At 40.5% G+C, this 10,436-nt stretch overlaps 1 long non-coding RNA gene across 1 annotated transcript in view; it reads right to left on the minus strand.

Annotated features, from left to right (window-relative positions):
- Positions 1–7,148: 7,148 nt before the first annotated feature.
- The window catches only part of LOC111732491, a 5,098-nt gene continuing 1,810 nt past the window's right edge, over positions 7,149–10,436 (minus strand). Inside the window, exon 2 of the long non-coding RNA XR_002777576.1 lies at positions 7,149–9,986. This is a non-coding gene — a long non-coding RNA (uncharacterized LOC111732491). The remainder of the gene's footprint in view (positions 9,987–10,436) is intronic.

Consider the following 10,436-nt stretch of genomic DNA (forward strand, 5'->3'; position numbering starts at 1 on the left):
TAATAGCATTGTATGATAAGTCAGTTGTTCTCACTTGAGTTCTCTCGGTGGGATGAGGTGAGAAGTAGGCCCAAGTTTTAGTTAGAGCTTTTGTGACTAGCCAGCTCTGTGTCATTGGTCCTGTGTCTTTACTTGTTAAAAAAAAAAAAAGTGAGGGTGTCCACTTATAAACCTTCCACCTTAAATTCCATGTTTTCACATCTGAGTTGTTAAGTTCTTTTTAGAAGAAGAAAAATATAATAAACAATTGAAATTTTTCTTTTGCCGACTGCAAGCAGAATTAACTTATTTGTGCTTTGGCAAACTGCTACTCCTATGTTTCTGTCTTTTGTTTCAACTCCCAAATGGTTTATTTTATAACTCAAACTTATATTCAAACGATTACATCTGATTTATTTTGCATGTCAGTCTAACCACTAAGCACATGCCATCACATCACTTAATTTATAACAGGACATAAATTTGCTTGTCAGCTCTTCTAGCTAAAATAGAACCTAGTAACTTACAGTCATCCACAGCGGGATTCACAGGACGACCACTGAACAACACTAACGACAACCAAGAGATCAGGAGAGAAACAAAAAATGCAAGGCAATTTCTGTAAATCAACACAAAATCATGAAAAAAAAAATTTCCACTACTTTTTCCCCACTTTTTCTTGCATCCTGCTGCCCTCTGAGAAGGCCACCCACACATGCACGCACACGCACACACACCACATTTTTTGAGGAATTAGATGATTGAACAGGCACATGAGGAAAAGAGATAAAGTTGTTTGTTTTTTTCCATTAGATTTTAAGCCTCAGATTTGAAAAAAAGATTTTATAATAAATAAATATGTCCTTAAAAAGCTTCAAAATCTTAGTGTAAATTTATATCCTTTTTCGGGGGATAGAAGAAAGGTTATAGAGAAGCTAATGAAAGCTATAGCCTATCATTCCTGAAAATGCATAAATAAATCCCCAAGTTTGCAAACATTTCCATGGACTCCAGTTTAAGAATCTCTGGTTTAGTTGTAGGGGAAAATTAATTAAAAAAATATTGAATGTATGATTACCATATATATAGCTAATAGTGGTAAGCCAGACCCTTAATTTGCAAAATATTTAATACATAATTTGTATATGGTATAGATTAACTCCCATTTACAATCCAGTAAAGGTATGAAAAATGTAATGTTAACAGGTTTGGTAAAACAAACCTGGGTGTTAGACCATTGGACGCCTCTCTGGAACAGCGGAGGAAAAGGTGAGGAAACCCTTCCATTGTATAACTGACTCATTTCCTTCCTATAACTGGAAAATGCCTTTTACCATGCATTGCCTTCAAGCTGTACATTTAGCGTTCTACGTAAACCAGGAATTATGTGGACATTCACCTCTGAAAGCTGTTAGACAATGGAAGAAACACAATTTGTTTTTTTTTTATTAGTTTCAAGTATACAGTACATTGGTTAGACATTTATGTAGTTTATAAAATGATCCCCCTAATTGCTCCTTCTCTCCTCTCACTTTCTGCCTAGCTAATATATTACTGCTGACAGCATTCCCTATGCCGTGTTCCCCATCCCCATGACCATCTATCAACTACTAATTTGAACTTCTTTAACCCTTCACCCCATTCTCCCAGCCCTCCAATCCCCCATCCCCTCTGTCCGTCACCAAATTGTCCTCTATATTTATCAGTTTTTGATTATTTTGTTCTTTTTGTTCCTTAGATTCCACGGATAAGTGAAATCATATGGTATTTATCTTTCTGTCTGACTTATTTCACTCAGCATAACCTCTAGGTCCATTGAAACAAATTCTTAAAAACCCTGACGCTGAATCAAAATTGTCTTGATCAATAATCAAGTTAGAACCTCCACAAAAGTCACCGATTCTTGTGAGAATTCAATGATTTCTGTTGCTCAAACCAGATTGCTCTAGCCAATGTCGATAGGAAGAATATGTTGGCAGCTCACAAAGACATGTTGCCACTTACCTTGTGGTTAAGACAGAAATATAAACCTGTCCTAGTTCTTTATGAATCCCTCTGGGGGTTTGCTCTGAACTACAGAGAAAGTCAGTCTTCTAAGAAGACTTAAAACAAAACAAAACAAAACAAAACTGTAACTGAGGGGAGGATGTAGTAATAATTTGCAACACAGAGCACTTGGAAACATGGATAACTAAAGGGGAAGAGAAAAGAGGCTCCACTTTAGGGTCTGGAGTGGCCATATTAAGCCCATGACTTTAAAGTATGTTGAGAGGCAGACAAAGTACTTCTCTAAGCAGCATCATGAATGGAGCTTTTTCCATCAAAGAAAGGCCTTAGGTCATGAGGGTGGAGCCCTCATGAATGAGATTAGTGCTCTTATAAAAGAGACCCGAGAGAGCTCTCTTGCTTCTTCTGCCATGTGACATTACAGGGAGAAGACGGCCATCGATGAAGCAGGAAGTGGGCCCTCACCAAACACCTAATCTGCTGGCTCCTTGATCTTAGGCTTCCCATGCTCCAGAAGTGTGAGAAATAAATTTCTATTGTTTGTAAGCCACCTAGTTTATGGTATATTTGTCATAGCAGCTCAGTTGGACTAGGGCAGAAGAAATGACAAAAATGAAAGAGAAAAATAGATCCTAATACCAGGTCAACACTTCCCGTGATAGCACACTTTGAGTAAGAGAAGACCAGGATGGCGAGATGGTGCAGAGGCTAAAAGCACAGTGTCTAGAGGATGACACACCTGAGTCTGAACCTTAGAGCTGCTACCTAGTGGCTGTTTGACTTTAGACAAGTCATCCAATGTCTCTAAACCTCAGTTTCCTCATTGAGGAAGAAGGTATAATAATAGTACTTACAGTTCGCAGGGTTATGAGCGTTCGGTGTATGGCAATTAGTGTAAGAGCCACTATGAGTACCCAGTAAGTGCTTGTTATAATTATCAGTGTCTTTGAAAGAGACACTATTACAAATTTAATGGCAAAGAATCATAGAATTATTTTAAAAAATAGAGCTGGGAGGTCCTTTGAGAGCGAGAAGTCCTCACTTCTCATCTTATTTGTAACACTAAAAAATGATTCGTAATTAAAATTCTCCCTATTCCCCAACAGGCTGCCTTTGGCTGGATGCAAACAAAAGAAGCTGAGATCCAGTTTGATTACTCTTGAAAAGAAAAGGAGGGAATGTAAAGTCCTCCAGCACCAAGAACAGTCCTGGGTAACGGGAGGCATGTCATAAATATTTGTTGAATGAAAACAGACTTGGAAAGGAAGAAATCTTGAAGAGTGTGATTCAAGAAAGGAAGGAGCAAAAAGGTTTTGGTTTTTGTTTTGTTTCTTAAGGGAGAAGGAAACAGAAAAAGAGTATTTGGGCACTTGGTAGAGGAAGAGGGCATTTGGGAGGAAAAAGAAATGTTTTAAGGAAACTGTAAGGATGTTTTGCTGGTGAGATATGGTGCAATCCTCACCCCCTTTCATCTTCAGTAGAAATCAACAATGCCATGCAAAGCCTCAAGAATCATACTTAGGGGGTTTGGCATATAGTGATGCAGACACCTGACCACCAGGACAGGCACTGGGCCTAGGAAGCCCAATTACGTTTGTGTTGTATCTCGATGAACAAATATGGGCTCAGAGAGGTCAAGGGATTTGCCCACGGACCTAATTAATGGCAGAGCCAAGACTAGAACTCAGATCTCCAGATCCCCATTCCACTCACCTTCCTGAAAATGGGTATGAAGCTCCTTTAGTCTTCTGCCATGCTTAATCGATCTGTTGTCGAACAGATCACAGCATCAGCAGTGTAACACATTACTGGTTCTGCCCACTGGGCCTGTGCTCACAGATACCGCACTGTGATTGTGTATCCCAACATTCCACCCTGGCTTGGCCATGTACCGTCTTCAGAGGCTTGGACAAGTCATAAGCTCTCTGAGTTTTATGTTCATCATTTAAAATGGGAGCTAAGACTATTTACCTCTCAGTGCCTTTGCAGAGATCCGGTGAGATGTGAAAGCTGTATATAAAAGAACAAGTGTTGGACACATGTTTATTAAGTAATTATTTCTATTATTATTTGGTACACTTGCCAATATGGTATTTCTTTGAAGACATTAATGAATAATGTTTCCCTTTTTTGCTCCCTTAACTGATGTCTTACGAGAATTCAGTAATTAAAAAAAAGAAAAAGTATTCTCTTTCATTATGTAGCATGTCATCAAAATAAAAATTTAAAAATTAGAGAACAACCTTTATATATAATTCCTTAACTCAGAAATATCAATTTTAAACACTTTGTTTTCAGCTTTTTAAACTTTGCATGTATTTACACAGATTTTCAAATTGTACTTATAACACACTCGTTTGCATCATTTAAAAACATTTACTTAATATAATATTTTAAGCATTTTTCTATGTCATTAAATATTCCTCAACAACATGATTTTGAATGACTGAACAACAACAGTCCATTACGTGGACATATCGTACTTCATTAAACATTTTCCAATTTAGATTGTTTCTAATTTTTTTCTATTGTAAGTAGTGCTTTGATAAACCCCTTCATGTATAATCTCAGCTCTAAGCTTACTAACCTCTCTGTTCTTCAGTTTCTTCATTTGTAAAGAAGTAGTAGCATTACTAACTGCTTTATGTGGTTGTGTGAGGATCAAGTGAGCAAATCCATGGAAGAGACAAGAATCATGTCTAGCCCATAATGAGCACTCAGTACTGTCAGCTACTATCATTATTACTAACTTCAGGTATTTGTGGTTTGTGTCCAAAATATAACTAAATTGATGACTGGGTATTAAGTATATCAAATTATGCCTTCTAAAAATACTGTAAGAATGTTTTTAAAGCTCTGTTCAGAAATTTGCTTTCTCGAACTACCTGTAATTTGCTGGATGTTTCATTATAAATAGTAACTGAAAGTATGTTTAGTCAGATTTCATTTCTGTGCCTCGGGATGTCCTTGGAGGGAAGGAGGGGTCTTAATATGTTAGAAGTCGTTTCCTGGTTTTAGAGTTTAAAGGAAATCAACAAAGGCCTACTTATTTGATTGGCCAGACACTGGTTTAACGGGGTTAAAATCTAGGTAAGGTGCCTCCTTGATATTCTGTGGTTGGACTAGCAGCTGTGGGTCAGGAGTTCAGAACAAAAAGTGAAATCCTAGGATTAACTGTCATACTCTTGTATCAAATATTTTTCTGTTGAATCAACTTCCCATGGTAATTTTTTCTGGACGAAGCATTGCCACCAGTGCTGTCGGCCACATTCTCAGTTGGCACCAATAATGCAGCATGGAGTAGGAAAGTCACTCAGCTAGTGGAAGACAGGACTGTCCCTATCCCATCAGAACCTTGGGGATCTGCGATTCTGCAGATTCTGCAGATTTTGCTGGATGGAAGCAGGAAAGGGAAGAACGTGGAATCACAAGGACAGCAGTCTGAGCTTTGGCTTGGCCACTAACCAGCAATGTGGCTTTAGGCAAATTATTTAAGCTTTCTGCACTTCGGTTTTATTCTCTGCAAAATAGAGGTGGCGATAATAATACCTACCTCACTAGGCCCATCTCTAACACTTACGGGACTGCAGGCAAGAGTCTAAACAAAAAACCCAGCCCACAGCCAGTCTCCCTTCTCTTTCTACCTGGTTCCATCTCGCACTGTGCAATGTCCATCCCCAGCCTGCAGGTCCTAACCCTTCCCCACTGCAAGCTGTCCTGGGGAGGGCATACGTGGGGAGAGGCCCACACAAGTCCTAGAAGCACGGTTGGGCCATCGAGACTGGGAATTCTGGGATCCTAGGCAGCAGAATTTGGTCTAGAAAAGGCAGTGTGGGCTTGGTATGGTTCACAATTCTGGCTGCATGAGGAAGGAAGTGGCAAGAAGAGGGAGCCTCTAAAGTGTGGGGCTCCCATTGCCTGGGTCTGAGGATTACATATATCAGTGCATCTACCTGGCATGTCACTAGCACTCGATAAACGATGGAAACTGTCATGATTGATGCTGTTGTTGTGGCAGTACTGTCGTTGGAAGGGATCTCAAGAATAATCTCGTCTAAATCCCTCACGTCATGTGGCGAGGAAACTGAAACACAGGAATATTCAAATTAACCACGGCCGAACACATGCCTAGTGGCAAAGCCGGATCCCAAACCCAGGTCTCCGCACCCAGCTGTCCCTCTGCTCCACATGGTGGTCTCTTCAGCAGCATGAAGAGTTTGAAGTCAGTGCCAACTTTAGTAGTCACCATCCAAAGAGTTGACTCGTGCCATCACAATCGCCTGAACAGGGGCGGAGCGTGTGTCCTTGGAGAAAGAGGAGGCCCTCGGTGGGAGTCAGTGCCCTTGAGTATCCTGTGAAGGTCTTGACAAGGGGATGTCGGGACATTTCAAATATTTACTGAACAATGAGGAGCGGAGCCTGCATGTGATAAAGATGGTGACCTTTTGTGCTTGACAGAGTCTTGAAAGGTCTGGACTAAATGTTTTTTTAAGTCAGAAAAACCTACCTAATCAGGTTCAGGAATGAGGTTTGCAGACTGAATTTCTTATCACAAGTTAAGCATGAAATAAATGTATCTTTACAATTTCTTTCCTGGTTCTCATTTTAAAACTAGTTTGTTTCATTTTATCTGTAATCAACACATTCTTTGGGTTTTGAATATCTGAAGATTTTTTACATGACTTATATTTTTAAAACTTTTAATTATAGAAAAGCTCAAACATATGTGAAAGTAGAGGAAATAGTAGGATGAGAGTTTGGTATATTGGTGCCCTGTGTACCCACTGTCCCTTAGCTTCCAGACTGATCATGCAGGGTACATTCTGTTTCACCTATGAACTTCTCTTCCTTCCCCGGTGATGGAGTCTGAATCAAATCCCAGACTTTTCAGCATTTCATCCACACACACTTTGTTTTCTGTAACATCCTGATGAACACTTTAAGCTCTCTTTCCATCTGGCTGCTTAGACTCAGCCCTGACTGGGGAGTCAAGAGGCCCAAACCTGGGCCCTTCCAGAGGCCTTGCATGGTTATAGGTCCAGAGGATCCAGAGCAAATCAGCTTGAAAATGGAGCCTCTTTTAATTTGGCTGCCAGGCTGGAACTGAATAAAGAAACATTTTTAGATACTTTTTATTCCTTGCTGAATTTCTGCCAACTCTGTATATGGTATTTCCATAAAAGTCTTGTTTTCCTTCCCTTTTCTTTGAAGAATGAAACTTCTTTTCCTTTTTTTTTTTTTTTTTTTTGAGAGGGGAGACTTGTCAGTTCAGACTCCTCCATCTCTCCTGATGCTACTGGGTTTGATTCCAGCACTGGTCTCAGTTTACATATTCTGGGCTTTGGCAATTCACATGAGGACCTAGGGAAGGGGAGGGTGGCCCTGCTCGATGTCATGGAAAGATTACTGTACTTCAGTTACTGGAGCTCAGCTGAAAACTTAAAAAAAGTTCTCTTCATAGTCATTGAATTTTAAATCATTATTCTGAATAGACCGAGAGGGGAAAAAAAAGGATTGTAAGTTAGACGGAAAAAAGATTTCACATTTCCCTGACAGGAACATTGTTCTTATTTTCGGTTGAGTGGCTTGGTTAGTAATTAAGTCTTCGTGCTCAGCAGCTATCTCCTTTTCTACATTCTTGCTGTTAAATCGTCATATATGGGACACATGACTTCTGTTTAAATGCTAAAGTTTATTAGAGTGGAAAAAAAAACTCCTCAGTAATACAGGAAAGGAAAAGGGATTAAGAGTCAAGTCCAACCATTTGCTTATTCATCTGCATATGGTTAAAAGATTTAAAAGAATTCACTGGTTTCTGTTTCACTGCTACATGCTAGCCAAAGAGCAAGGAGAAAAAAAGCCTTTCACCAGCCCTGGTGGAGGAATACATTTTCCTCCGTTTGCTTTGGGGGCAGAGAAATCATTTCCTCTTCTAAGCCAAAGTAACCAAACTTTAGAGGGACTGGCTCCTTAGAAAAGGTTATTGTTCCAATTATCTATTACTTCGTAACAAATTCCCTGAAAACTTAGTGGCAGAAAACAGCAACCATTTAATTCTGCTGGGCGACTCTGGATCAGAAATTCACAGCACAGAAGGGAGGGCTTCTCTCTGCCCAAGGTGTCTGAGCGTCAGCTGGGAGGACCAGAAAGGCTGGAAGTGACACCCATGACAGGGCTGGAATTGTCTGGCGGCTTCTCCCCTCCCACATCTAGCACCTGGACTGAGATGACTCAAAGTCTGTACTCAGAGGTGGCTGTGAACCAGACACCTACACGTGGCCTCTCTGGGTGGCTGGGTCCTGAGAGGGGGCAGCCCAGGGGGAAGCACGCAGAGGGCAAGCTTTTCAACAGACCAAGTCAGAACGACACTCCCCCCTCCCTGCATTCTAGTGGTTGGGCTGGTCACTCAGGCCAGCTTAGATTTAAAGGGGGAGCACCCAGACTCCTCCTTTTGGAGAGGTGGCCGGGTCATACTGCAGAAAAGCACATGGACAGCCAGTTTAGGTAAATACAATTCAGCTTCATCATCTTGGCTCTTTGCTGGGCTGTGGCCCTTAATGAAGCAAGTGTCTTTGGTGAGGGGCTGTGGGAGGCAGTTGTTTCATGCTGAGGCCATCTTCTCCCTCCCGCTCACTAAGCTCTTTGCATCCAGTTCTTGCTCAGCTTGTCCACAAGAGCCATACTTTATCTCCAGAACCTTCCATCTTTCTAAGTCTCTGGCTGTGGGCAGAGCCAGAATCACAATGAACAAACATACTCCCTCTAGCTGCTTCCTGGCTGCCACTTAGTTGTTTGTTTTGTCTTTTGTTAGCTACGTATAGACCCACAAGTATATATGAGTATACACAGATAGATTCCTTTACTATTGATGACAGTTTTTTTATTGAGAAGTAACTTACATACCATAAGATTCGCCCATTTAAAGTATACAATTCAGTGGTTTTTAGTATATTCACCGAGTGGTACAACCATCACCACTATCTAATTCCAGAATATTTTCATCACCCCAAAAAGAAATCCCACACCCATCATGAGTCACTCCCTATCTCTTCTCTCATGGCCCCTAGCAACAATAAATCTACTTTCTATCGATTTGCCTATTTTGGAAAATTCCATATAAATGGAATCATACAATATGTGATCTTTGTGACTTTTTTCACTAAGTGTTTTCAAGGTTCTTTCACTCAGATTGTGGCATGTCATATATTAGTACTTCATTCTTTTTTTGTGACTAAATAATATTCCACTGTATGGATATACCACATTTTGTCAATCTATTCATTAGTTGGTGGATGTCTACTTTCTCCCTAACTTTTTGGCTATTATGAATAATGCCAGTATGAACATACGTTTTTGAGTGAACGTATGTTTTCAATTCTCTGGTGTATATATTTAGGAGTGGAATTGCTGCGTCATATGGTAACTTCGTTTACTTTTTTGCGGAACTGAGAGACTGTTTTCCATAGCTGCTGAACTGTTCTACGTTCCCACCAATGTGTGAGGATTCCAACTTCTCCACATCCTTGACACCTGTTATTTTCTACTTCTTGTGATTACGGCCATCCTACAGGATGGAAGTGGTTGCTGCACATAGTTTAAGGAGAGTAGTCCTTTAGGACTCTTCCACACCAAAGACGCCCCGGTGGACACAAGGTTACTGAGTGCTTACTATGTGTCAGGCTCTGAACTAATGGCAGTACATGTGTCTCATCTAGTGTGATGCTCACAACTCTATAAGCAGGTATTATTATTATGCCTGTTTGACAAGTAAACAAACTGAAGCACCAAATAACTTGCTAGAAAAGGGACGAAGTGTAGAAGACATGAATTTCCCATATTAAAACAATGAGAGAACTTGGACACTAAGGCGGCAGTTTGGTGGTGTAAGTGAAAGATTACAAAAAATTTTTTCAGTACAAAACCAAAACTGCTGGCAGATTGTGGTTGGCAGAATTCTAAGATGGCCCCCAATATCCCACCCCAGGATGTACGGGTGGGACCTGTGAGTCTCATGGGATGTCCCTCCCTTGATTATCTTACACTAATATGGCAAAAGGGATTCTGCAGATGTAATTTCCCTAATCAGTTGAAATTGAGTTAATTAAAAGGGAGATTATCCTAGGTATGCTTGACTCAGTTCTGAATCCTTAAAAGAGACATAAGCAATAGGAGAGGCTCTCCTGCTGGCCTCGAAGAAATAGGTCATCAAGAGTCCCACGACTACAAAGAACTCTGCTTATGACAACCTGAATGTGTTTCGAAGAGAATCCAGAGTTCCCGATCAGAAACAAGCCCTGGCTGTCACCTTGGTTACAGCCTTGTGAGACCCTGAGTAGAGAACTGTGAAGTCCTGCCTAGGTTTGTAATCTACAGAACCGTGAGACAATAAGTGTTGTTTTGAACCACTAAGTTTGTGGCAATTTGATATACAGCAAAACGAATACACAGAC

Source organism: Pteropus vampyrus, unplaced genomic scaffold (genome assembly GCF_000151845.1).
Source record: "Pteropus vampyrus isolate Shadow unplaced genomic scaffold, Pvam_2.0 Scaffold463, whole genome shotgun sequence".
NCBI lineage: Eukaryota > Metazoa > Chordata > Mammalia > Chiroptera > Pteropodidae > Pteropus > Pteropus vampyrus.